General features: G+C 55.9%; 1 pseudogene; it reads left to right on the forward strand.

Annotated features, from left to right (window-relative positions):
• Positions 1-1,919: 1,919 nt before the first annotated feature.
• LOC132533946 (carnitine O-palmitoyltransferase 1, liver isoform-like) lies at positions 1,920-26,196 on the forward strand (annotated as a pseudogene).

Consider the following 26,196-nt stretch of genomic DNA (forward strand, 5'->3'; position numbering starts at 1 on the left):
GAGAAATGGAGAGAGGACCGGAAGACAGAGAGGGGGAGAGAAAGACAGACACCTGCAGACCTGCTTCACCGCCTGGGAAGCAACTCCCCTACAGGTGGGGAGCCGGGGGCTCGAACCAGGATCCTTAAGCTGGTCCTTGCGCTTTGTGCCACATGCACTTGACCTGCTGCGCCACCGCCCGACTCCCTAATACACGTGTAACTTTTAAAAAATGTTTTCTAAAATTTTTAAATCTTATTTATTTGCTGGATAGAGACAGAAATTGAGAGGGAAGGGGGTGATAGAGAGGGAGAGAGACAGAGAGACACCTGCAGCACTGCCTCACCACTTGTGAAGCTTTCCCTCCGCAGGTGAGAGCCAGGGGCTCGAACCTGGGTCCTTGCGCACTGTAACATGTGCACTCAACCAGGGGCGCCACCACCTGACCCCTAAAAATGTTTCTATAAGGGTGGGGTAGATAGCCTAAAGCCAGAGTTGAGCAGGGTTCTGGAGGGGAAAAAAAAGCAAGCTGGGGGAGTCGGGCGGTGGCGCAGTGGGTTAAGCGCACGTGGCGCAAAGCGCAGGGACCGGCGTAAGGATCCCGGTTCGAGCCCCCGGCTCCCCACCTGCAGGGGCGTCGCTTCACGGGCGGTGAAGCAGGTCTGCAGGTGTCTATCTTTCTCTCCCCTCTCTCTCTGTCTTCCCCTCCTCTCTCCATTTCTCTCTGTCCTATCCAACAACAAAGCAACGTCAACAATAGCAATAATAACCGCAACGAGGCTGCAACAACTAGGGCAACAAAAAGGGGGAAAAATGGCCTCCAGGAGCGGTGGATTCATGGTGCAGGCACCAAGCCCAGCAATAACCCTGGAGGAAAAAAAAAAAAAAAAAACAAGCTGGGTGGTGGCGCACCTGGTTGAGTGCACACATTACAATGCGAAAGGACCCGGGTTCAAGCCCCCAGTCCCCACCTGCAGGGGGAAATCTTTGTGAGTGGTGAAGCAGGGCTGTAGGTGTCTCTTTGTCTCTCTCCCTCTCTATCTCCACTTTCCTTCTCAGTTTCTGGCTGTCTCTATGCAGCAAAGATAATAAAATATTTAAAAATTAAATAAACTAAAAAACAAACAGCACATCCAATAATTTTTGAGAGGGGAGGGGCGGTATGGAGGAAGAGAGACACCTGCAGCCCTGCTTCACCACAGTGAATGAAGCTTTTCCCCTGCAGGTGGGGGGGAGCAGGGGCTTGCACCGGGGACTTTGAGCACTTAACCAGGTGGCCTGATCCCTAATTGCTCAGTTTTCTGAAAAGCACTCTTCCCCCCAGCCTAGGTCCTCCACCGTCACGCGCCGGGACCTGAAAGACCCCCCCCCCCCGCAGCTATTATAGGAAGGAGTGATGGAGGACAGGGAGCGCAGCAGAGCCCCGCTCAGCTCGGTCATAAGGTTCGACGCTGGGGGTCGAGCCTGGCGCATGGGGGGCCTCCAGGCATGCAAGTGGGGCCACCCCCAGGCTGAGCGGTCTCCCCGGCCCTGGGTCGCGGCTGGCTGAAAGAACAAGGCAGGGCAGCGTTCAGGGCCGGTTTGGGGGAGGCACCTGCCCAGTGCGGGGGTAAGGGGGTGCATTCACCACGCGGGGCTGGCGGGGCCGGGAAGGAGCCTCCCGGAGGCACCCGGGTGGGCCTCAGTGGCCCACCACCCCCGATCAGGCCGGGACCCGCCCCAGACCCCGCCCCTCCCGCGCCCTGGCCAATCGTCGACAGGCCGCCTGCTTGCCTGACCCCGCCCCGCAGGCCTATGCCCCGCCCCCAGAAGTCCCACTCCCTCCCCGCCCGCGCTCCAGCCACTAGGAGGCCTCCCTCCTCGTTGACTGGCCCCGCCCCTCCACCTTCCGCCCCGCCTCCCATCAGCCTCGACCACGCCCACGCGCGCGTCCCAGCCAATCGGCGGCGTCCGGCCTGGGTGCCCGGCTTGCCAGCCCGCCGCCCGCTCACTGCTCCGCCGCAGCTGCCGCCCGCGGGTCGCCAATCGGTAAGCCGGGCTGCTCGCTCCTGCGGGCGGGGGGCTAAGGCCCGGGCGCCCCTCGCTGGGCGGCGGGCGGGATGGTCCCGAGTCCCCGCCCCGCGTCCCCGCCGCAGGCCTCGGGCGGGGCGGGGGTCGCTCGCAGGGCCGGGCAGGTGCAGCAAGCCGGAGGGGCTGCCTGGCACCGGGCACCGGGCACCGGGCAGGGCCCGGGTTCTGCACCCTGCCCTCCACTTCCCGGGCCTGGCGGGGCGAGCGCGCGCGGCAAGGATGCTCGTCGCCAGGCCCTGTGCGGGGCGCGCCCCACCCCTCCGCCCTTCTGGGGTGCACTGGGCTTGGGCCTGTCCCGCGACCCCCGGAGCCCGCCGCGGGCTGGACCCCCGTCCCCGCCCCGCGCCGCCCCCGCGTGGCCGCGTCCGGACACGGCCTTGGCGCTGGGGGGCCGGCGCCCGCGGAGGGGGACGCGGGGTCGAGGGTCGGGGGCAGCGGGGACGCCCCGACCCCCGGCCTGGGCACACTCGGCCCGCGCGCCCGGCCCCCCCCAGCCCGCAGCCGGCTCCTTTCGCTCCGCCCGGCCCGGCCCGGCCCGGCCCTGCGTCCCGGAGATGCCGCTGGGTGGCGGCCACCCCACCCCCAGGCTGAGCACCCCGGGGCCGCCCCGCCTCCCCCCTCACCCCGCCGCCGCCAAGGCCACCGGCGCCCCGGGAAGACCGATCATGAGCAGGAAGTTGGTAACTTTGTAAGTTAGCGAAGAAAATGGGCATCAGTGGAGCCCTCGGAGAGGGGATTCTGTTACAGCACCTTCCTGCCCGGCGTCCGGTTTCTGGTCAGTCCAGCTAAGCGAGGATGATTGCTTCCTCCTGAAGCACAGGCCGAAGCAAGCGGGAGACAGGGATGGAGCGAGGGGGCGGGCTGCGCAGCAAGTACTTTACTATTTATTCTTGCCGGCAGGCAGCAGCCCCCGGCCAGGGAGAGGCGCAGCCTGGCAGAGCACCAGCGGGCACTCCACTCCCGGCTCCAGAGGCCGCGGGTTCGATCCCCGGTGGGAGCTGAGCAGGCCTCCATCCTCCCCCGCCTTCTAAGAGTCGATGTTTAAAAACTCCTCTGGGGGGGGGTCGGGAGGCAGCGGGTTAAGCACAGGGAACCTGCGTGAGGATCCCGGTTCGAGCCCCCGGCTCCCCACCTGCAGGGGAGGCGCTTCCCAGGCGGTGAAGCAGGTCTGCAGGTGTCTGTCTTTCTCTCCCCCTATCTGTCTTCCCCTCCTCTCTCCATTTCTCTCTGTCCTGTCCAACAGTGAATGACATCAACAGCAATAAGAATGTCCACAACAAGGCTACAACAAGGGCAACAAAAGGGGGGGGATGGCCTCCAGGAGCAGTGGATTAGTGGTGCAGGCACCGAGCCCCAGCAGTAACCCTGGAGGCAAAAACGAAAAAAAAAAAAAAAACAAACTCCTAGGTGAGTCACGGCTGCAGTGCACACCTGGCACAGCTGTGATAAAAAGGCAGGCGCGGGGGGGGGGGGGGGCAAGGGCATGGCTGGGACGCCCACCACCGCGAACGTTGAAGACTAAGCGCAGCGCTCGCAGGGGGTGCTGTGGGTGGGTGCACCCAAGGGTGCGCAGTTGGCCGGCCCTGTCCTTGCACGTGGGACTCCCCGGGCCGGGCGGCAGGTGCCAGGACCGGGGATGCCCTCCCCGCGCGAGGGCGGGCGCTTTGCGCAACTCCAGCCCGGCTGCCCATTCATAGAAACCCGGCCTGGCGCTCGCGGCCGCGTGGGGGTTCGGGCCTCGCCTGGCCCGCTGTCCCCCGCCGGAGGGCACCCGCAGCCCTGACCTCGCCGCACGGGTCAGGATCACCGCACGACCCCCAGACCCTGCAGGCTCCTCCCACTCTTGGCACAGCCCTGCCCTTCGTGCCCCCCCAGCCCTTCTGCAACCCCCCCAGCTCCTGGTACCCCAACCCCGTCTCTGAGCCCCTCTGATCACTATTCAGCCCCCCCAAGCCCTCGCGGCCTCTCGCCCCATTCTTGGCACCCCCTTAGGCCCCCCCATCCCCTCTGCACCCCCCCCCACGAGCAGGGGGGCTCGGCCGCGGAGCCCGCCTGCGCGCCGGAAGGTCCCCGGGCCCGCCGGGTGGAACAGGATCCCGGGGGCGGGGCGGCGGGGGCGGGGCGGCGCGCGCTGACCTTTCCCCTACTTTTCTCCGCCGTCACGTGACTGCGGGCGGGCGGGCGGGCGGGGCGGCCTTGCCCTTGAGGACGCGGCCCGGGCGGCGGTTAAAGACGCAGCGGGGTCCTGGCGGGGCGGCGGACGCACGCGCACCTCTGCACCCCCGGGGCCCCAACCCCGACCCCCCCTGATCACCACAAGTCCCCCCCCCAAGCCTTTGAGACCTCCCCCCACTCTGTGCACCCCACCCCCCGGGGCCTTTGCACCCCTACATTCTGCAGTCCTGCTCCCCCCCAGGGCCCCCAGCGCCTTGGGCACCTTGCACCCCGCGTCCAGACCTCCTGCTCCACCCCTGACGGGCCCTCCCCGCCCTTTGCACCCTCCGGGCCTCCAGTGTGCCTTTGCCTGCCACCCCCACCTCACCCCAGGCCTTCTGTACCCTGGTCCCTCTGTGGCCCTCCCCCTCCCGGCTCCCTGAGCCCCCAGGGGACCTGCACCCCTCCAAGGACCTGCACCCCCAAGGTCCCCAGGTGCCCTGCATCCCTCCAAGGACCTGCACCCCCAAAGCCCCAGGCGCCCTGCAACCTCCCAAGGTCCCCAGGTGCCCTGCACCCCTCCAAGGACCTGCACCCCCAAGGCCCCGGCGCCCTGCAACCCCCCAAGGTCCCCAGCGGCTTGCACCCCCCAAGGCCCCGGCGCCCTGCAACCCCCCCAAGGTCCCCAGGCGCCCTGCAAACCCACCCCCAAGGCTCCCAGCGCTTTGCACCCCCATTTCCAAATTCCCCGCACCCCCCTTTCGGGTGCATTCTTTGCACCCTGCGGCCTCCTGTGCCCCCTTCCTGGCCCCTGCACCCCGGCCCCCCGCGGGTCGGGCGCGTGTTTTCTCTTTGCTGGAAAATTGTTTAGTCACTCCCGGCTGGCGGGGCGTCCGGGCTCCGGGGCTCTGCGGTTGGAAGTAGGAGACCGAATTCCGGAACGTTTGGTCACTGCTTTGCGGATGAGCTGCTGTGCAGCGGGGCAGGAGGGCCAGGGGGCCCTGGGTTCGAGCCCCGGCAACACCCCGAGCCCCAGCCAGTCTTTGCCACTGGGGCGGCCCTGCAGCCTCTTGCTCTGAAGTGTCTCAGGCTCACGTGCAAATGAAAACACGCAGCAGAGTCGCCCTCCCTGAAGCCACCACTTTAAACTTACTATTATTACTAAATATCTTTCTTCAGAGAGAGGACCAGAGCACAGCTCAGCTCTGCGTCAGTTGGTGCTGGGGATTGAACCTACAGCCTCTGGGACCTCGGGGGTGAAAGTGGCTGATTTCACAGGCTGAGATGTCTCCCTAGTACTTTATTATTACTTTAAATACTTGTTGGGAGGGAGGGGACAGCGTAGTGGCTTTGCAAAAGGACTTTCATACCTGAATCTCCCGAGACCCAAGTTCAATCCTCAGCACCACGGTAAGTCAGAGCTGAGCAGTAATCTGGGGGCAAAGAAAAAAGGAAAAACAAAAAGAAAAAAGGGGCAGGGTAGATAGCGCAGTGTTCATGCAGAGACGCTCTTGCCTGAGGCTCCAAAGTCCCAGGGTTAGTTCCCCACGCTACCAGCCAGAGCTGAGCAGTGCTCTGGTAAAAAAAGAAAACAGTTGCCTAAATCACTAATACAAGAATAAAAACACATGGGAGGAGGGGAGGGGAGGGGAGGGGAGAGAGGACACACCAGAGGGTCTCTGGCGCGGTGGGTGCAGCCTCCTGCCTGCAAGTCCCGTGCTGTAGCAGCTGTGCTGCATCCCAGGCTGGGTTTTTGTTTTGTTTTTTTAAATAGAAGATTATTTTCAGCCGGAAAAGGAGCTCCACTGGTAGAGCGCAGGCCTTGCATGCCTGAGGCCTCCGGTTCTCTCCCTTTCTCTGTCTTGGCCTCCTCTCTCCATTTCTCTCTGTCCTATCCAACAACTGACATCAATGATAATAATAATTACAACAATAAAACAACAAGGGCAACAAAAGGGAATAAATAAATATTAAAAAAATCTTAATTGGGTTGGACCAGGCCGTGGCACACCTGGTTAAGTGCTCACATTGCAGTGTGCAAGGACCCAGGTTCAAGCCCCTGGTCCCCACCTGCAGGGGGAAAGCTTCACAAGGGATGAAACAGGGCTGCAGGTGTCTCTCTGTCTCCCTCTCTATCTCCCCCTCCCTTCTCCATTTCTCTCTGTCTCTGTCCAATAACAAATAAATAAATAAAATAATAATTTGGGTCCACACTCCCAGAGGGACAAAGAATATGGAAGCTTCCAGTGGTGGGGATGGGACACGGAACTCTGGTTGTGGGAACTGCCTGGAATTGTACCCCTGTAATCTTACCATCTTGTTAGTCATTATTAAATCACTTACAACAATAATAAAAAAGACATTAAGGTGGGTCTTCCAGGAATTAAAAGTCTGGTGGCAGAAAGGAAGGAAGGGAGAAAGGCACAGATATATTTTTTTAAAAACCCAAAGTTTGGGCACTGGCAAGCGGCCCCTCAGGGAGCAGGTGCTGGGCCCCGCGGTGGGAGGAGGCCTAGGTCTTAAAAGTCACCTGCACAGGCCCCTCTCACATCAGGGGCTGCAGACTGGACCCTGGGCCTGGAGTACTGTAAGGTGTGTGTTAGCTCCTGGCCCAAAATAGAAACTGATTTCTTTTTTTTTTTTATTTATTTATTTATTTATTTCCTTTTGTTGCCCTTGTTGTTTTATTGTTGTAGTTATTATTGTTGTTGTTATTATTGTTGTTGGATAGGACAGAGAGAAATGGAGAGAGGAGGGGAAGACAGAGAGGGGGAGAGAAAGATAGACACCTGCAGACCTGCTTCACCGCCTGTGAAGCGACTCCCCTGCAGGTGGGGAGCCGGGGGCTCGAACCGGGATCCTTATGCCGGTCCTTGTGCTTTGCGCCACCTGCGCTTAACCCGCTGCGCTACAGCCCGACTCCCAAACTGATTTCTTTTTTAAATATTATTTATTTATTCCCATTTGTTGCCCTTATTATTTTACTGTTGTAGTTATTGCTGTCGTTGTTGGACAGGACAGAGAGAAATGGAGAGGGGAGGGGGGAAGACAGAGAGGGGGAGAGAAAGACAGACACCTGCAGACCTGCTTCACCGCCTGGGAAGCGACTCCCCTGAAGGTGGGGAGCCGGGGGCTCGAACCGGGATCCTTACGCCGAACTGGGATCCTTACACCGGTCCTTGCGCTTTGTGCTCTTAACCCGCTGCACTACTGCCCGACTTCCTGGACCCAGATTCTTTCTGGGGAGCAGAAGGTGGGAGTTCTGGCTTCCGTAACTGCTTCTCCGCTGGACCTGGGTGTTGGCAGGTGGATCCACACCCCCAGCCTGTGTCTGTCTGTCCCTAGTGGGGCAGGGCTCTGTCTTTATGGGGAACAGAAGGTTCTGGCTTCTGTAACTGCTTCTCAGCTGGACCTGGGTGTCGGCAGGTGGATCCACACCCCCAGCCTGTCTCTGTCCCTAGTGGGGCAGGGGTCTGGGGAGGGGAGGCTCCAGGACACATGGGTGAGGGTCGTCTGCCCAGGGAGGTCAGGAGGATGAAACTGTAGTAGCATTTGCAACTTGGTGGCTATTTTTTTTTTTCCTTTATAGATAGATTGGGGGGTGAAAGAGGAGAGACACTCAGCACTGCTCGTGAAGCTCCCCTGCGCTGCTGCTCCCAGTGCTGTCGGGGGCTAGAACCCAGGTCCTTGGGCGTAAGCTCTGGCTGAGCTGTGTCCTGGCCCTGCCAGATTATTGTGCATAGTTTAATACGTCACATGATGGACCTTCAGAGAGGTGCTGGCATTCACTCCAGGTCTCTCTCTTACACTCGCTCTCCCTCTCTCTCTCTCTCTGTGGCATAGCTTGAATTTGAATTCAGCTCGGTGCCCCTGCCCCTGCCTGACCCCTTTCCTCACCACCTCGCCCGAGGACCTGGGTGTGAGTGAGACCCCCACCCCCACCCCGTGCTGGTGGACGTGAGACGGAGCCAGCCAAGCATGGCTCTTGGTTTCCATTTCCCCCTCTCACGGTGGAGCCTCTGACACCTGCTTTCCTGTCTCTCGCATTTTTTTAAAATTTCATATATTTATATAAAATTTTAAATTTATATATATTTATTTATTTATTTTTCCCTTTTGTTGCCCTTTTTTAAAAAAATTGTTGTTGTAGTTATTGTTGTTGTTGTTTTTATTGATGTCCTTGTTGGATAGGACAGAGAGAAATGGAGAGAGGAGGGCAAGACAGAGAGAGGGAAAGAAAGACAGACACCTGCAGACCTGCTTCACCGCCTGGGAAGCGACTCCCCTGCAGGTGGGGAGCCGGGGGCTCGAACCGGGATCCTGACGCCAGTCCTTGTGCTTTGTGCCACCTGCGCTTAACCCGCTGCGCTACCACCCGACCCCCGTCTTTTTGATTTCATATGAAGATGTAACAACTCTCCCAGATGATTCATGCTCCTTTCACCAATCTCCTAGGCGAGACCGTCTTTGGGACCACGTGGCCCCTGTTTGACTCAGTGCCCACTGGGAGCTGAGGACAAGGGGACGTGGCCTCATCTCACAATGACAGTCGGGGCCACCAAGACTCAGTGGCAGCCAGGCCCCTCCGGTCACTCCCCAACACGACATTAAAAAATGAACACATCAGGGGTCGGGCGGTAGCGCACCCGGTTAAGCGCAAATAGTACAAAGCGCAAGGATCCCGGTTCGAGCCCCCAGCTCCCCACCTGCAGGGGAGTTGCTTCACAGGCGGTGAAGCAGGTCTGCAGGTGTCTGTCTTTCTCTTCCCCTGTCTTCCCCTCCTCTCTCCATTTCTCTCTGTCCTATCCAACAACAACGACAGCAATAACAACAATAATAACTACAACAACAATGAAAAGGGCAACAAAAGGGAAAGTAAATAAATATAAAAAATAAAAATAAAGCTGAACAAGTAGTGGACTGGGAAGTGTTGCAGTGGGTAAGGGGCTGGGCCTCGTTCCTGAGGTCATGAGTTCAATCCCCAGCATCACATGTATCTGAATGTGTTTTAGAGCTCTCTCTCTCTTCTCCCCTTCCCTCTCCCTCTCTCCCTCTCTTTCTCTCCCTCTCTCTGTCATAGTTTATTTTTCTCACTTAATTCTGGATTTGTCACTGATACCTCGTGTCCTTGCAGAGGTGAACCGGTGTCTTCCTGTTTACCGACCCGGGGGGGCTCGAACCCAGGCTGCTCTAGTCACAACAGGCACCCTCGCCCTTGAGCCCCTGCCCCAGGCCAGAAAGGTTCCAGCCCCCAGGGTGCAGAATGATTTACAATTTATTAGTGGTATTTTTTTGCCACCATGGTTATCAAGGGGACTCGTGCTACTGCTGGAGGCAATGCGGAACCTTGAACATCACCTTTTTTTTTTTTGACCAGAGCTCTGCTCAGCTCTGGCTGATGGTGGGGCGGAGCATTGAACCTGGGACATGAGAATCACTTTACAGAACCATGATGCTATGTACCCCCGCCCTTTATGTGACTATTATCATTATTTTTATTCTTGAGAGAGAGAGAGAGAGAGGGAGACAGAGGAAAGGAGAGACACTTGCAGAACTGCTCCCACTCTTCCTTTCATTTTTGGTTTGTGATGATGACTAGTGGGCCACAAGACTGAGGTGACATGGTCCGGCCCCACACCACACCCACCACCACAGTCCTGTGTCCTCACCTCCCGCCCCGCAGGACACCCCCAGCCCCTCATGAGTCCTAGAGACAGTTTACTTGCTCCTGTGTTCTTTCAAATCCTTGGGTTTCACACCTCTAGATGCCACATATGAGTGAAACCAGATGGCAGCTGTCTTTCTCCTCGCGTTTCACTCAGCATCGCCACTTCCAGTTCCATCCATTTTGTCCCAAAGGACACAGTATCATCTTTTTTGATGGCATAGTAGTATTCCATGGAATATATATCCTATAACTTCTTTTTTTGTTAATTTATTTATTGAGGGATTAATGGTTTACAGTTGGCAGTAAAATACAATAGTTTGGGGAGACGGGCGGTAGCGCAGCGGGTTAAGCGCAGGTGGCACAAAGCACAAGGACCGGCGTAAGGATCCCGGTTTGAGCCCCCGGCTCCCCACCTGCAGGGGAGTCGCTTCCCAGGCGGTGAAGCAGGTCTGCAGGTGTCTGTCTTTCTCTCCCCCTCTCTGTCTTCCCCTCCTCTCTCCATGTCTCTCTGTCCTATCCAACAACGACGACATTAATAACAACAACAACAATAAAAAAAAGGGCAACACAAAAAGGAAATAATAAATAAATATTTTTTAAAAATACAATAGTTTGTACATGTAACATATACACATAACATATACATATATATACATATATACATATATATATATGTACATATATATATACATAACATATACACATAACAGTCCGACCCCCACGAGGTCCTCCTCTGCCATCAGGTTCCAGGACCTGAACCCCCCCCCCCACCCCAGTCTTTTAGTTTGCTGCCACACACCAGCTCCTGCCCAAGTTCCGCTGAGTGTTTTCTCTTCTGATCTTGTTTTTCAACTTCTGTCTAGCAGTAAGATCACTCCATAGTCATCCTTTTGTTTCTGGCTAATCTCACTTAATACGATTCCTTTACGTTCCATCAAAGATGGGCTGAAAACAGTGAAGTCACCCTTTTTGACAGCTGAGTAGTATTCCATTATGTATCTAGACCACCACTTGCTCAGCCACTCATCTGCTGTTGGACACCTGAGTGGCTTCCAGGTTTTGGCTGTTACAAGTTATGCTGCTAAGAACATATGTGCACACAAGTCTTTTGGGGATGGGTGTGTTGGGTTCCTTAGGATAGATGCCCAGGAGAGGAATTGCAGGGTCATAGGGAAGGTCCACTTCTATCTAGGCTTCTGAGAGTCTCCAGACTGCTCTCCACAGAGGTTGGACCCATGGACATTCCCACCAGCAGTGCAGGAGGGTTCCTTTGTCCCCACAACCTCTTCAGCATTTGTTGTTACTTTTTCTCTCTTTCTTTCTTTTTTTTTTTTGCTGTTCCCTTTTCTGATGTGTGACATTCTCACCTGAGTGAAGTGGTATCTCGTTGTTGTCTTTATTTGTGTTTCTCTGACTGTCAGTGACTTGGAGTGTTTTCTTGCTGGGGCTCACGCGGGGTGACTTTCAGCCATGAAGGTAAGCTTACCTCAGTGATAAGACAAGAGACACCGGGGAGAACAGGAGCACTGTCATTTATTGGAAGGTGGGCTTGGGCTTGAATAGGTATGCAGACAAAGAGCATTTTTCAAATACACCAGAAATTACAGGTTTCTTTTTTTTCTTTTTTTAAAGATTTTATTTATTAATGAGAAACATAGGAGGAAAGAGAAAGAGCCAGACATCACTCTGGTACATGTGCTGCCGGGGATCGAACTCAGGACCTCATGCTTGAGAGTCCCGATACTTTATCCACTGCGCCACCTCCCGGACCACAGTTACAGGTTTCTTGAAGGTCAGCTTGCCCCTATGGTAGGGGGCTGGCATGACAAGAATTGATGCAGATACATAAAGGTCAAGATAACTAGTCCCCTGATGCAGGCATTCAATTACCCAAAGGCGTTTGAGAGGAGAATAGGGGTTGAACCAGTTAAGGCGAGATAGAAAGAAGATAAGGTTTGATGCAAATCGAGGACATCCAAGGGCACTGCTAGGAGTGTGTGAGAAGGCGTGTTCTCCTCTGTGATCAGAAGGTGAGGTGAACTTTGAGTGAATGAACCATAAAGCAGGCTGCCATGTGGCCTGCAGTTAGCGGGGAGAAACAGTGAGCTCTCTGCGGGCTTGAGAGTCTGATAAGGGTCTGAAACTGAGTCTGAGAGACATTTTTCCCCCTTTGCTCATCTCTGTGAGAGAGGCTAACAGGGGGGTGTCTTTCCAGACTCCCACCCAAGGATGAGGGAAGTTTTCCCTAAGCTCTACCAAGCTGACACACAGCCCCACACTTTCTCGTATGTTTGTTGGCCTTTTGGATCTCTTCTATGGAGAATATTCTATTCACCTCCTCATTTTTGGATGGGGCCATTTGTTTTCTTGTTGCTGAGTCTGGTGACTTCTCCTCATAACTTCTTTATCCTGTCATCTGATGACGGCCATCTAGGCCGCGTCCACTCCTTGGCCATAGTGAATCATGCAGCTGTGAACACGGAGGGGTAGGTTCCCCTTCTAATTAGTGTCTGAGTGTCCACTGGATAAGTGCCCACGAATGGGATTGCTGGGTCATAAGGTGATTCCATGGTATTTGTTTAAGGACTCTCCACACAGCCTTCCTCAGGGGCTGCCCCGGTCTGCGTCCCGCCAGCAGTGAGGCGGTGTCCCTTTCCCGCAACCTCTCCGACATCCGACACCTGTCCTTTTCCGGTTTGTTGATGGAAGACATTTTTCAAGTGTGAGATGGCATCTCTGTTAGTTTTAATTTGTATTTCTCTCATGATGAGTGAAGTGGAGCCTTTCTTCATTTGTCTGTGGGCCTTGTGTGTCTCTTCTTTAAAAATCCGTTTATGTATTTGTTTTTTGCCTCCAGGGTTACTGCCGGGGCTCGGTGCCTGCACCATGAATGCACTGCTCCTGGAGGCTATTTTTCTCTTTTGTTACCCTGGTTGTTTTACCATTGTTGTGGTTGTTATTGATGTTCTCATTGGATAGGACAGAGAGGAATGGAGAGAGGAGGGGACGACAGAGAGGGGGAGAGAAAGACAGACACCCGCAGACCTGCTTCACCGCCTGGGAAGCGACTCCCCTGCAGGTGGGGAGCCGGGGGCTCGAACCGGGATCCTTACGCCGGTCCCTGCGCTTGGCGCCACGTGCGCTTAACCCGCTGCGCCACCGCCCGACTCCCAGGTTTTCCTTTATTAATTTATGATGGGGATTGGGACCAGAGCATCATTCTGGCATATGCGATGCTAGGGGTTGAGCTTGGGCCTCACGCTTGCAAAGCCAGCACCCTGCCCACTGACAGGCTCATGAAATACCAAAGATTTAACCTCTTAACTCGGGAGACAGAGATGCCAGAGGGCCGCCGTGGGTGGGACGGGGCCTCTGCCGCACGCCATGCGCCCTCCAGACTGAGCGGTGTCTGGGCTGCCTGGCCTTGGCCCGGGGTCACCGTGTGCAGGGCCCTGACCTCTGACGCAAGTGACTTTCTGTGCAAAGAAATCGACTGTGAAGAAAGAGGGCAAAGAGAAGGGCCGGGAAAACAAAGAACAGAGTGGTTTCTTGGCCGGAGATTTGGGGGGGGGGGAGAGCTGGGGCGGAGTCACCAAAATCCAGGTAGCGGCCGGGCCGTGGTGCGTCCGGCTGAGCTCAGAAGTCACCGTGCACAAGAACCCAGGTTCGAACCCCCACCCCTCCACCTGCAGGGGGGACACTTCACGAGCGGCGAAGCAGGTCTAGAGGTGCCCCCTCCCTCCCAAACACACAATTTCTCTTTCCTGTCAAATAAGATAGAGAAAGGAAAAAATGGGCGGAGGGTAGACAGCATCATGGTTCTGCAAACAGACTCTCGTGCCTGAGGCTCCAACGTCCCAGGTTCAGTCCCCCGCACCACCATAAGCCAGAGCTGAGCTGTGCTCTGGTTAAAAAAAAAAAAAAAAAAAAAAAGGAAAAGGGAGAAATGACGGCGGGAGGGTGGTGGCCCACCTGGTTAAACTCACGTGGTACTAAGCGCAAGGACCCGGCTCCCCACCTGCAGGAAGGACGCTTCACAGGTGGCAAAGCAGGGCCGCAGGTGTCTCTCTCTCTCCTTCTCTACCTACCCCTCTTCTCTCAGTTTCTATCTGCCCTATCCAATAAGAGGGACTTATTTTCTGCCAGGAGCAGTGGATTCGTAGTGCTGGCACCAGGCTCCAGTGATAACCCTGGAGGCAAATAATAATATAATAATAATAACAGCAACAACAGTAACCTTGTCGTAATTTGGTGTACAACTCTCTGTGAGCCTCCGTCTTTCTTTTTCTTTTCCTTAGTGAGTGCCAGGGGACGGACTGTGACCACCTTCTGCATTTGCTGAGCAGTGTCTGCCCCTCCCCCTGCCACTTTTTATTTTTAGATTTTTATTCATTTTGCAGAGCCAAGGCCTCGTGCCTGTTCTCGGGCTGGTTTTGTATTTTAAAAAGAGGAACGGAGAGACACCAGGGCTTCCACCGGTACTAAGGCGCCTACCATGTGGTGCCAGGGTTCATATCGGGCCGTGTGCGAGACCCATGCCCTGCCCAGTGAGAGCTCTCAGGCCCGGCCCTGGCCTCATTCCCCACCCTCGTCTTATGTCTTTAGAGAGAGACAGGGCAAAAGAGGGAAAGATGGCATCACAGCACCAGTCCACCGTCCACGGTGCTCGCACACGCTGCTGGGGTTTGAACCCAGGGCCTCCCGTGTGGGGAGGCGTGTGCCGTGCTTGCTGAGCTATCTCCTGTCCTCGTGGCCCAACACAGAGAATTCAGCAGAGCTTCCTAGCCTGGGGAGCTGGCTGTGCTGGGACGGGAATGAGTGTCCGGCAGGGGGGGGGGGGTGTCCCGGGCTGCCCAGAGGTTGGGCAGCTGGGAAGGTGGATGTGGGGTGGGTGCGATGGCCACGTGGCCAGGTGGAGGTGATGGCCTTTGGTCTGTCTCTGTGTTTCTGGCTCTCCCAGCCTCGCTTCCTGTGAACTGGATCAGTCGGTCAAAGGTGGCGGCTCTCAGCACAACGCCCACAACCAGCGCCCGGCAGCACCCCCGAGGTGGCCGTGCCCTGGGGAAGTAGGTCGCCCTGGCCTCTCATCCCGGTCTCAGGCTTCCTGAGAACGGATTAGTGCTAAGGTGCTTAAGGGTTCTGGCCGGATCTGCTGACAGGGTCTCCTTTGGGTCCCTGGGGGATCTCTCCAGGGGCGGCTCTGTGAGGCTGGACTGTGCTCCAGCGTTGCCCATGGTGGGGGGCTCCTGAGGGGTGTCCGGCCTGATGTTCCCAGGGCAGGGCAGGTCCATTTCCCCGACTGCAGAGACACACGGGGATGACAGGTGACGTCTGCAATGAGGGGGGCCACTCCTGACTGACCTCTGAGCCGGTCTGGGGGTGCATAGATGGCTAGAGGTGGGCTTTTGTCTTTCCTGGACGCCCAGCCGTGTCCCTCTGTCCCATCTGACTGTGCCCTCTGGCCGCCAGCCGGCCTCTCTCAGTGAAGCTCTGAGGAGCTGGGAGCAGACGGGGAGGGAGGTGTGTGCGCTCTCTGCTGTTCTTTCTCGTTCTCCTTGATTCAACTCACGGATTCTGTTGCTGGGTTTTGGCTGGGGCCTGCGAGATTCCAGGCTTCCTGGGGGGGACCCTTTTTCCCCTTCCAGAGGGAGGGTGAGACGCAGAGTGAGGAGAGACACCACATCTCCCTCTCAGCGTTCGTGAAGCTTCCCCGCGCACGGTGCTCCCGCGAGGTGGCCGGGGCTCGAACCTGGGTCCTTGTGCATGGGGGAGTGTGTGCTCGAGCGGGTGAGCCATCTCCTGGCCCCTTCTCTCTGTATGTATTTATGTATGTTTTTCTTTTCCCTCCCCTCCCCTCCCCTCCCCTTCTCTTTTCTTTTCCTTTTGCCTCCGGGGTTATTGATGGGGCTCGGTGCCTGCACTATGAATCCACTGCTCCTAGAGGCCATTCCCCGCCCCACCGTTGTTGTTGCTGATATTGTTGTTGTTGTTGTTGTTATTGTTATTGCTGTCACTGCTGTTGTTGGATAGGACAGAGAGAAATGGAGAGAGGAGGGGAAGACAGAGGGGGAGAGAGAGACAGACACCTGCAGACCTGCTTCACTGCTTCACCACATGTGACGTCAGAGATCAAACTCAGAATCTCGGGTTTGAGAGTGTGCCACTCTTAGCTGGCTCTGAGCCACAATAAATAAATCAGTCAGTCTTTAAAAATACACATACATGGGGGCCGGGAGGTAGTGCAGTGGGTTAAGCGCACATGATAGATACAAAGCACAAGGACCAGTGGAAGGATCCCGGTTCGAGCCCCTGGCTCCCCACCTTCAGGGGACTTGATGTGAGAGGCGGAACACGCAGCGCCCCTCCCATATATGCTGCGCCTTGACCCAAGTCCTGTGCGCTGCCCACTGGGCAGACCTCCTGCTGGGGGATCAGGGAGGAGAGGGGGGCTCCTCTAGCTGCCAGAAGTCAGGGCTCAGGTGCAGCCTCTGCTGGCAGGCGGGTCCCCAGTGTGAACTCTGTCCCTGGAGGGAGGTCTCTCGGCACCCTGTGGTGGGGTGGGGGAGCCTTCTTAGCCGGCTTCTGGTCTCCACATCCCCGGGGCAGAGGTGGCCTGCAGATGAGGGTGTGGCTCCTTGTTTGGGATCCAGGAGGTGTGCGACTGTGTGTGTGTGTGCGCCTGTGTGTGTGCGCCTGTGTGTGTGGTTAGACCCAGGAGGCAGGGCGGGGTTCAGCAGAAAATGACAGTCCACAGCCAGAGGTAGGGACTCGACACGCCCTCTAGAGAGAGGCAGAAACCGGAAGAGGGGCTGGCAGGTCAGCTGTGCAGGGTGGGAAGGCCTGGTCCAGACCCCCCCTCCCCCAGAGGCCCTCCATGGGCCTGAAGACCGGGAGGGAGGGCGGGAAGGAGGAGGTTGCGCCTTGTGTCTCAGGACCAGACTCCCACCCTGCCAGCTGGCCCCTAGGCTGTCCTTGTTCCGGCCCCGGGCTGTCCAGGCGCCCAGCTGTGCCCGGCCTGGGCGGGGAGGCCGCCCTCGGAAGCCCGGCCCCGGCTTCTCCAGACATCAGCATGGCCACAGCTCTCTGGTCCAGTGGCCAGGCCCGATGTCACCCCGTGGGCAGGGTGGAGCGGTGGGGTCCCCATGCCGGTTCCGCAGCCTCCTCACCCCCCACCCCCCAGGAGGGTGCAGAGGCCCGGGGCTCTGGGGGTGCTGGGTGCTGTTGGGGAGCAAGAGTATGTCTGGGGCGATGGATGGAGCAGTCTGGGAGGCGGGGCACAGGAATCCGGGTTCGATCTCTTAGCACCCACAGGTGCAGGAGGGAAGCCTCACAAGACGTGGAGCGGGGCTGCAGGTGTCTTTCCTCGTTCTGTTTATGTCTGAGAGACAGAAATGGGAAAATACAAATAAAAATGGCGCACCTGGTTAAGCGCACGCGTCACAGTGCAGAAAGACCCAGGTTCAAGCCCCCAGTCCCCACCTATAGGGGGAAATTTTGCGAGTGGGGAAGCAGGGCTGCAGGGGTCTCTGTTTCTCTTTCTGTCCCCCCCCCCTCCCCTCTTGGTTTCTGGCTGTCTCTAGCCAATAAGTAAAGATAATTTTTAAAAAAGATTAAAATGGCTGCGGGTAGCACCCTGGGCAGGGAAGCCCCCCCACCCCCCACCCCCCGCCCCGGGCTGAGGTGGCTGTGGACAGTGCTGGAACAGCATAGGGCAGGGAGGCAGGAGACAGGAAGCTTGTGGTTCTTCACAGCTACAGAAGAAGGCCAAGGAGAGTGAGGAAGAGCTTTCAGCACAGCCCAGAGCCAGCCAGCAGATAAGAGATGTGTGATAAGGTGTGCGGTAGACAGACAAACAGCTGGACACAGCTCACAGCTACATCACTGACAGTGATGCTTTGACAGTGAAGACTGGGACCACTGCTTGTGCAGAGCGGGCCGTGGATCAGTGGTTAGAGCAGAGGACCCATAGGTGCACGGGAGTGTCCTGGACAGAGGCCACTGACCTTGTGGGTGACGGCCCTGGGGCCTGTGACACTGACCCTGTGGATGGAGGCTCAGTGACCTTGTCTTTCCCCTGTGTCTTGCTTGCTCAGAAAACATTTGCTGTCCAAGTAGGTTTTGTGTTTTCTGTTTCCATCTCTGGGGTGTCACTGCTCAGACAACTTTGTCAGAGAAAGAGAGAGAGAGACAGGGAAGGGGAGGGAGAGAAGAGGAGGCTCAGTGTCAAGCTTCCTTCCATGTGCTGGGCTGCGGTGAATGGCTTCTTTGGTGCTGGGGAGGGAGTTCAGACTCCTCTCCCCCAATTTTTCATTTTTTTAAAAAGTTTTACTGATGATTTAATATTGATGTATTATGAGCTAACGGGTCTAACCCACCCCACCCCCACCCCTCGACTGGAACCTGCCGTGGTTCTCCCAAGGTCACAGATACGGGCTGACTAGTATTTCCATAACTGTCTGTCTATGTTTATTTACTCATTTTGTCTATCGTCCTGCATTCTCTTTCTTTAAATTGTCTTTTTATTATCTTTATTTATTTATTGGATAGACACAGCCAGAAGTTGAGAGGGAAGGGGCTGCTAGAGAGGCAGAGAGACACCCACAGCACCAACCCACCATTGTGGAGCTCCCCCTGTGTAGTCCCTGGTACCCCAAGTGCCAGCGTTTGAACCCACGGCTTCACGCACGCTCCCTTCATTCTTGAATCGACGGGGAGGCAGCCAGAGGCTCCGTGGCTGTTCGCTGGTGATTGAGGTCTGACTCCAGCCTCAGCCTCGAGGTGGCAGGCCCAGCGGCAGCGGGGAGCCAGGCTGCTCCAGCCCCTGGAAAGGGGCCTCCCCTCCTAGCCGCCCCCACAGGGTACTGCTCAGTGTCCCCCCCAGGCGATGAGTGCTGCAGGGGCCCCAGAGAGACCCTCTGGAGGGGACCGGTGGGCAGGAAGGGGGTCTTACCTCTTGCTGAGAGGTCCAGAGGCTCCCTGTGTCCACCGACTAGGGCGCTGGGCTGCTGGCCCCGGGGGAGAGGGGGTTCTGCGTGGCCAGGGAGCCCTGCCTGGGGTGAGGGGGTGCCCCAGGCAGCCGCCTTCCGCAGTGCACCGGGCAGAGGGCAAGCGGAGGTGGAGGATCCCAGAACCAGCTCTGCTGCTTGTGAAACCAGCATGGGAAGGAAAGGTTGATAGACGAGTGATGTGCAGGGGCCGGGAGGTGGCACTCCGGGTTAAACGCACACCTCACTCAGCAAGTGCAGGTTCGAGCTCCCACTCCCCACCTGCAGAAAGTAATATGCAGAGAAATAGGAAATTATTATTATTTTTTAAAACACTTTTAAAATATTTTATTTTCCCTTTTGTTGCCCTTGTTGTCTTTTTTTAAAAAGATTTTATTTATTTATTAATGAGAAATATAGGAGGAGGGAGGAAGAACCAGCCATCACTCTGGTACATGTGCTGCCGGGGATTGAACTCAGGACCTTGCGCTTGAGAGTCCAGTGTTTTATCCACTGCGCCACCTCCCGGACCACAGCCCTTGTTGTCTTATTGTTGTTGTAGTTATTATTATTGTTGTTGTTGATGTCGTTGTTGTTGGCTAGGACAGAGAAATGGAGAGAGGAGGGGAAGACAGAGAGGAGGAGAGAAAGACAGACACCTGCAGATCTGCTTCACCGCCCGTGAAGCGACTCCCCTGCAGGTGGGGAGGCGGGGGCTCGAACCGGGATCCTTATGCCGGTCATTGCGCTTTGCGCCACCTACGCTTAACCCGCTGCGCTACCGCGCCCGGCTCCCAGAGAAATAGGAAATTAACGTGACATCAGCGTTAAGGGGGACCGCCGTGCGGGAGGGAGAGCCACACAGAGAGAACTTGAAGTCAGAGACGGACATGGAGGGAAATAGACACGAAACTCACGGGCAAGAGGGAGTGGACGTGATGGGCAGGAACCTGGAGGAAGTGAGAGCCCAGGGCAGGGGGAGCGGTGGGGGGGCCCCAGTCACGCCTTTCCCCCTTCCTCCCCTGCAGGGCCGAGGGAAGATGGCAGAGGCGCACCAGGCCGTGGCCTTCCAGTTCACCGTCACCCCGGATGGCATTGACCTGCGGCTGAGCCACGAGGCCCTCAAGCAGATCTACCTGTCGGGGCTACACTCCTGGAAGAAGAAGTTCATCCGCTTCAAGGTGTGACTCCTCAGCTTTATGCTTTGATACTGATTTGATTTCTGTACTACCTTTATTTATTTATTGGATAGAGACAGCCACAGCTCTGAGAGGTAGCGGGAGCTAGGGAGACAGACAGACACCTGCAGCCCTGCTTCACCACTTGGGAAACTTTCTCCCTGCATGTGGGGAGACACGGGGGCGGGGGGGGGGCTCGAACCTGGGTCCCTGTGCATGGTGACATGTGCGCTCAACCGGGTGCGCCACCGCCCAGCCCAATTTTATTTATTTATGATTTATTTTTCTGTCACTGGGTTTGTTGCTGGGGCATGGTGTCTGCATAGCAGCTGCCCCCCCCCCCCCGAGCCTTTTATGTGTATTATTATTATCATCATTGCTATTGCTATTGTTGTATTGCTACCAGGTTTCTCTGAGGGTTCGATGCCAGCATTAAGAATCCACTGCTCCTGGTGGCCATTTTTCCCCCTTTCTATTTTATTTGACTAGACAGAGAAATTGAGAGGGGAGGGAACAAGACAGAGAGACACCTGCAGCCCTGCTTCACCACCCCTGAGGCTTCCCCCCCTTGCAGGTGGGGAGCAGGGTGGGGGTGGGGTTGAACCCAGGTCCTTGCTCGGTGTACTGCCGGGCCCTGTGCATTTGTGATGCTGCGAGCGTGTTGACGCCTTTGATGTGCCCTGATTTACTTTTTTATTTTTATGTTGGAGACAGAGAGGACGAGAAGCAGAAGGAAACGTGGGTGACCTGTTTCTCTGGAGACTAGAACGCAGGTGTCTCGGCTGAGTCGAGAAGCTGGACAATCACACACCCCAGGGTTGTTTGGGGCCGGGAGATAGTTGAGGAAGAGCACGTGCCTCCGTGGTGGTGGGGCCTTGGGCTCGGTCCCCAGCACCCCGTGGAAGCACCAGTGGAGTTAGCCAGTCAGCGGGTGGTGGGGAGGCGCTTTGCGGTATGTCTCCCGGCCTCTGTCTCTTTCATTCTTATCCTGTGAGACGCCATTGGGCTTAGCTGACAGATGAAAATTCAGTCACTGGTAGGGAGTCGGGCGGTAGCGCAGCGGGTTAAGCGCAGGTGGTGCAAAGCGCAAGGACCAGCAGAAGGACCCCGGTTCGAGCCCCTGGCATGCAGGGGAGTCGCTTCACAGGCGGTGAAGCAGGTCTGTAGGTGTCTGTCTTTCTCTCCCCCTCTCTGTCTTCCCCTCCTCTCTCCATTTCTCTCTGTCCTATCCAACGACAACATCAATAACAACAACAATAATGACTACAACCACAATAAAAACCAACAAGGGCAACAAAAGAAAAATAAATAAATAAATATGAAAAAAAATTAAAAAAAAGAAAAGAAAATTCAGTCACTGGTAACTTCACCTGCCCTTGATTTTGTAACATGTGCACTCAACCAGGTGTGCACCGCCCGGCCCCTCTGCCCTTGATTTTGTAACTGTCGTTGGCCGTGCATTCTCACCTGGAAGTGTACGTTTTCTTTGGAACTGAGTTTGTTCTAAGAAGTCACCACAGAGGTGAGACAGGCAGTATCTCGGGCAGCCCGTCTGAGGTTGGAGCCGGGCAGAGACTGCACATTCTGTAACAGAGAGCTTCCCCTGTTGCTCAAGGATACACACACTTGGAACTGGGGAAATGACCACAGGGGCTGAGCTCTGGACTCTCATACATTGAACACATTAAAAAAAAAAAAATCCATATAGGATGAGAGGTCAGGATGGCCAAACAGGCTGCCTGCAGGCCCTGGACTCACCAGGACTGTGGAGGAAGGGTCAGGGGGCAGACCCAGCAGGACAAGTGCCTCGGGGGCCTGGGATGTCCTGGGGGCCCAGCCGTGCCCTGCCCACCCGGGTGGGGCCGGGCACCACCTGCAGGGAAGGCGAGGTCTGGCAGCCTGGCCCTGCTGCCCTGTTGCCCCGCACCCAGGGAGCCGCCCATCCGCCTGCCAGGCCTGAAGGTAGGGAGCTGGGATAGTGGAGGCCCTTGGCACAGTGCCCTGGGCGTGGCCCTGCCCAGCAGGTGACAATGGAATCAGGAAACAGCTCCCGGCTGGGCTGCTGCAGGGGATGGAGTGGTGAGTGCTTTATCTAGAACCCTCCGCCCTTGACTCTAATAAACACAGCTAGATACTCATTTGTGTATGTGAGAGAGAGAGGGAGAGGGAGAGGGAGAGGGAAGGAGGGACAGGCTGGGGGGGGGCAGCATAGGGAGTGAGTGGGGAGAGAGACGGGCTGGGGGAGTGGAGCAGAGAGAGAGAGGGAGGGAGAGGGGGAGACGAGCTGGGGGGAGCAGAGCAGAGAGGGGGAGGGAGAGGGGAGGTGGGCATTGCTCTGACACAGGTGAACTTGCACCTGGCCACCTCATACTCACTCGGCCCCCGTTTTATTTACATTTAGATGTTTGTATTTATTCATTTTTATTTCTTACAATTTGTTACTGACTTCATTTATTTTCTTTCTTTCTTTCTTTCTTTCTTTCTTTCTTTCTTTCTTTCTTTCTTTCTTTCTTTCTTTCTTTCTTTCTTTCTTTTTTACCGGAGCATTGCTCAGCTCTGGCTTATGGCGGTGGGGGGATTGAACCTGGGACTTGACGGAGCCTCAGGCTTGCAAGTCTGTTTGCATAACCATTATGCTATCTACCCCTTTCCAACTTCATTTATTTTCTTTGATTTTTGTTGCCACCAGGGTCCCCACTAGGGCTCAGTACCTGCACTTTGGACCCGCTGCTCCCCGCAGGCATTTTCCTTTCCCCCTTTCTATTCTACTTGATAGGACAGAGGGAAGATGACAGGGAGGGGAGACAGAGAGGAGAGAGAGACAGAGAGACCCCTGCAGCCCTGCTTCAGTGCGTGTGAAGCTTCCCCCTGCAGGTGAGGATGGGGGGGCTTGAACCAGGTCTCTGTGTGTAGTAACGTGTACACTCAGGGGGGTGCACCCACTGTTTTTGTTTCTTTGCTACTAGACTGAATTTCTCAGAGAGACAAAAGAGACAGAGACAGACGTGATGGCTCCAAAGCTTCCTTTGGAGGAGCAGCTGGTGCTGGGCTCGAACCTGGGGCGCATGTGGCAGGAGGAAGGCACGTTTATCAGTGAGCTATCTTGCCAGCCTTACTTTTAAAAATTTTTAAATTATCTTTATTTATTTATTGGATAAAGACAGCCAGATATCGAGAGGGGAGGGGGAGATAGAGAGGGAGAGAGACAGAGAGACACCTGCAGCCCTGCTTCACCGCTTTCAAAGCTTTCCCCCTGCAGGTGGGGACCGGGGCTCAAACCTGGGTCCTGTGACATGTGCGCTCAACCAGGTGCACCACTGCCCGGCCCCCTTGTCAGCCTTATTTAAAAAATACTATTTATTGGGGAGTCAGGCAGTAGCACAGCAGCTTAAGCGAACGTGGCACAAAGTGCAGCGACCTGCATTAGGATCCCGGTTCGAGCCCCCGGCTCCCCACCTGCAGGGGAGTCGCTTCCCAGGCGGTGAAGCAGGTCTGCAGGTGTCTGTCTTTCTCTCCCCCTCTCAGTCTTCCCCTCCTCTCTCCATTTCTCTCTGTCCTATCCAACAACGACAACATCAACAGCAATAATAACTAAAACAGTAAGACAACAAGGGCAACAAAAGGGTAAATAAATAAATAATTTTTTTAAAAAAACCTATTTATTGAAGAGAGCAAGAGGGGGAGAGAGAGAGAGAGACAGAGCAGGGGCCGGGTGCTGGCGCACCTGGTTGAGCGCACGTTACGGTGCGCAAGGACCCAGGTTCAAGCCCCTGATCCCCACCTGCAGGGAGGAAGCTTTGCGAGCTTAGCAGGGCTGCAGGGGGCTCTCTGTCTTCCCCTTCCCCAGCGACTTCTGAGTGCTTCTACCCAATAAATAAATGAAGGTAATTTAAAAGAGAGAGAGAAGCAGAGGGGGCACCAGAGCCCCCGCAGGCACAGCAGCGGGTGTAACTCAGGTCCGTGGAGCAGCTGACCCTCCCGGGCCACGACTGATGGGCTGAGCGACTTGAGAGACCACAGGCCACTCAGTTCTTCTACACGGTGGTTCTGGGGCCTTAGGCTTGCAAGTCTGGTGCCCTACTGCCATGCTGTCTCTCTTGCTTTATTTTATTCTAGGGAGAGTCAGAGAGGGGAGAACAGCGCAGCACCAAAGCTGCCTGCAAGTCCCACCCCCAGCAGTGTGCCATCTGGGGGAGCTGGGAGCTGGCCCGGCCTGACTGGGTTTCATCTGATTCTTTCCCCCAGAGCCCTGCTCAGCTCTGGCCGAAGGTGGTGCTGGGGGTTCAGTCTGGGACCTCAGAGCCTCAGGCAGGAGAGTCTGTTTGTGTCAGTTGCTGTGCTGTATCCGGGGCCCTTGCTTGTATTTTTTTTTTTTAATTATTTATTTATTAATGAGAAGCAGGAGGAGAGAGAAGGAGCCAGACATTAGTCTGGTACATGTGCTGCCGGGGATTGAACTCAGGACCTCATGCTTGAGAGTCCAATGCTTTATCCACTGTGCCACCACCCGGACCACTGTTTTTTTTTTTTTTTTAAAGTATAAAAGATAGATTTGGGAGTTGGGCAGTAGCTCAGCGGGTCAAGTGCAGGTGGCACAAAGCGCAAGGACCGGTGTAAGGATCCTGGTTCGAGCTCCCGGCTCCCCACCTGCAGGGGAGGCGCTTCACAGGCGGTGAAGCAGGTCTGCAGGTGTCTGTCTTTCTCTCCCCCTCTCTGTCTTCCCCTCCTCTCTCCATTTCTCTGTCCTATCCAACAATGATGATATCAATAACAACAACAATAATAACCACAACAATAAAACAACAAGGGCAACAAAAGGGAATAAATAAAGATAGATTCATTCATATTTATTTACTTATTTTTTGTCACCACAGGACCTTCACCATTCCAGGCCAACTTTTTTAGATAGAAAGACAGAGATGGGGGAAGGGGGCTCAGGCAGTGGCACACCTGGTTACCTGCACGTATTACCAAGTGTGAGGACCTGGGTTTGAGCCCCCCCCCCATGCTCCCCACCTGCAGGAGGGAGGCTTTATGAGCAATGAAGCAGGTCTGCAGGTGTCTTGTCTTTCTTTCCCTCACTTTGTCTCACATGGTGCAAAGCACAAGGACCAGCGTAAGGATCCCAGTTCGAGCCCCCGGCTCCCCACCTGCAGGGGAGTCGCTTCATAGGCGGTGAAGCAGGTCTGCAGGTGTCTGTCTTTCTCTCCCCCTCTCTGTCTTCCCCTCCTCTCTCCATTTCTCTCTGTCCTGTCCGACAACGATGACATCAATAACAACAACAATAATAACTACATCAACAATAAAGACAAACAAGGACAACAAAAGGGAAAATAAATACATATAAAAATTTTAAAATTTTTAAAATTTTAAAAATTTTTAAAATTTTTTAAAAAGAAAGAAGGAAGGGAGGGATAGGAGTGGGGTTGATGAGAAAAATATCACAGGCAGACGGTAGTTGGCATAACGATATGCAAACAGACTCTCCTGCCTGAGGCTCCAAAGTCTCAGGTTCAATCCCCTGCACCACCGTAAGCCAGAGCTGAGCAGGGCTTTGGTGAGAGAGAGAGGGAGAGGGAGTTGGGGAGAGAGGGAGAGAAGAGAGAGAGAAAAAAAAAACAAACCAGAGTATCAAGTCCCGGGCTGTTGTTCCGAGAGGTCTTCTTTGCCTAAACTAAAGCCTCCTTTCCTCTCCCTATGTCTGGCCGGTCGGAGCTCCCTGGGGGCGAGTGAATGTGCAGAGCGGGGCCTCAGGCCCGTGCTGTGTCCGACCCTCCTGTGAGCGATTCCGCTGGGAGCTGGGTGCCGACTGACAGCAGGGCCCCCCTCCCCGCCCCCCTGCGTCTGTTCACAGAATGGCATCATCACGGGCGTGTACCCCGCCAGCCCCTCCAGCTGGCTGATCGTGGTGGTGGGCGTGATGTCCACCATGTACGTCAAGGTGGACCCCTCCCTGGGGATGATCGCCAGGATCAGCCGCACCCTGGACGCCACGTAAGTCGTCTCTGCCCGTGGCCGGGCGCTGCCAGGCACCCACACTCCTGCCTGTGTCCCCAGACCCTGCAGAGGCCCGCGGCCCGGACCCTGCCAGGCACCCACACTGCTCTCTGTGTCCCGTGACCCTCCCCTGCAGACACTCCACACCTGAGCTCACACTCCCATC

Source organism: Erinaceus europaeus, chromosome 17 (assembly GCF_950295315.1).
Source record: "Erinaceus europaeus chromosome 17, mEriEur2.1, whole genome shotgun sequence".
Taxonomy (NCBI): Eukaryota; Metazoa; Chordata; class Mammalia; order Eulipotyphla; family Erinaceidae; genus Erinaceus; species Erinaceus europaeus.